At 31.7% G+C, this 2,062-nt stretch overlaps 1 long non-coding RNA gene across 1 annotated transcript in view; it reads right to left on the reverse strand.

The window, feature by feature from the left end:
• The window catches only part of LOC106053860 (uncharacterized), a 4,964-nt gene extending 3,167 nt beyond the window's left edge, over positions 1 to 1,797 (reverse strand). The window contains exon 1 of the long non-coding RNA XR_001215325.2: positions 1,733 to 1,797. This is a non-coding gene — a long non-coding RNA (uncharacterized LOC106053860). The remainder of the gene's footprint in view (positions 1 to 1,732) is intronic.
• Between the last annotated feature and the right edge of the window lie 265 nt (positions 1,798 to 2,062).

A 2,062-nucleotide genomic window follows, 5' to 3' on the forward strand; every position in this document is an offset into this window, starting at 1 on the left:
TAGATGAAAAAAAAGGAATGAATGAAAATGAAAGTTTCATTTGTTGACATCTTGGCTACCACCTTAAATACTTTAAATAATTTTGAAATTATTATAACCTAAAACTATTGCTTGAATTTTGGCAAGGTTATTGTGAGAAGAAAATAAGAAAATAAAGTGTAACATAGTTAAGCCCTGAGAAAGGCTTGAACCATGGACCTCAAACCTTGGTACCATAAAGTTCCCCCTTTCAGACTGTGCAATTTAGCAGAGGATATAAAGTAACGTCTGTATTGTATAAGATAAGAATATGCTGCTATTTTTTTTTTTGGTCAAATGTTATACATGTTTCTGAAGTTACTTTAGAGTTGAAGATAATCTACCACCTAGTCAAAACCTTTCTCAATGTAAACGTTAAGGTATTTGATGTGTATTTATATTACACATGGGACTGGTCACTAGGGTGTAGAAATGGGTATCACTATCAATATGTCACGAATGCTGTAGAATGCTGGGTTCGTGCTTTATGGAGTCACACTTGACACGTAACAAACACAAATGGTAGAGATTGAGTGAGTCCGAGTTTTTTTGCAGACAAAATATAACATCTATTCAATAAAACAATATGCTGCACTTCATAGTAGTTACAAAAATGATCCAATGGATAGAAATATTGTTACGCCCGCATAACAGCGGCAAGAAACATAACCACTATACTAAGTCCTTAGGAATAGATATACATACAACTTTACTCATATAATCCCGCCCGCATCACAGGGCATAATAATAACGACTCTAGGTGCTTATTCACTCAACTCACTTTAGGTTACTACCATCCGCAACGGACCAAAGGATCTTACCTAACTCCACTAAAAGTCAATTTAGTCATTCTTACTTCCTCAAGACAACGGGGGATGGCAGCATTTGAACAAGGGACCATCGAGACAACCAACAGTCTAGTGCACATACCATATAACCAGACCTGTCATGTTTATTCATAATTTGATACAGCACTAAAAGCTTATCACTTCACTTAGGTTTATCAGTTTATTACTACTGTTTGCAATCTATCTCTGTACTATCTATTAATGCTATGTCTATCAGTTTAATTACTACTGTTTGCAATCTATCTCTATATAATCTATTAATGCTATGTCTATCAGTTTAATTACTACTGTTTGGAATCTATCTCTATATAATATATTAATGCTATGTCTATCAGTTTAATTACTATTGTTTGGAATCTATCTCTGTACAATCTATTAATGGTATGTCTATCAGTTTAATTACTACTGTTTGGAATCTCTCTCTATATAATCTATTAATGTTTTGTGGTAAGAGAAAGATATTACAATTTAAGTTAGGGTCTTTGCTTATCTTTCGAAGAAGCCTTTGGATTCAATAGGTGTTGACCCTAAATATAAAAATGTTTCTAAAGACTATTATGAATAGTAGATAAGAGATGTTGCTGGGGCCCTGAAAGCAAAGTTTAATCACCTGACCATGGGTGGTAATGCGAATACAAGATAACAATACTGACTTGAAAGCTGTTTTAATGGTGATCAGGAAGGTCAATGTAGATATAAGACTTGTATGTAGTCACTTTTAAGCAATGGGACCAGTTTGGCCTCCATGATTTAAGTTTTACTTAGAGCTTATCTATGTTTTCTTATATTTTCTTTCCCATCTTCTCTAAATAACCTTAGTACCTCTATGGTTATATGTAACATCCAATATAAATTTCTATTGTTACCTAAAGAAAAGTCTTGGCTAGTAGTTTCAGCATGAGTTGTAGATGATTCTGTTTAAAATATGACACAGATGTTATAAATCAAAAACAAAAAAAAGTAGTATGAAATTAAAATTTTCACTACTTGAGTAGAAATTGTCAAAATTGATAACTTTCTAGCTAAAGATTTTCTGTTTATAACAATAAAATAATATAAATAATTGACATTTAAAAAAAAAAAAGAGTCTTACTAATTCTATATATTTATGACAATAACTTTGTGATAGGTTAAGTTGTAATACTTGTAAATTTACATATAGACCACAAAAAAATGTGAAGTTTACATTAGCTGTA

Source organism: Biomphalaria glabrata, chromosome 11 (assembly GCF_947242115.1).
Source record: "Biomphalaria glabrata chromosome 11, xgBioGlab47.1, whole genome shotgun sequence".
NCBI classification, from domain to species: Eukaryota; Metazoa; Mollusca; class Gastropoda; family Planorbidae; genus Biomphalaria; species Biomphalaria glabrata.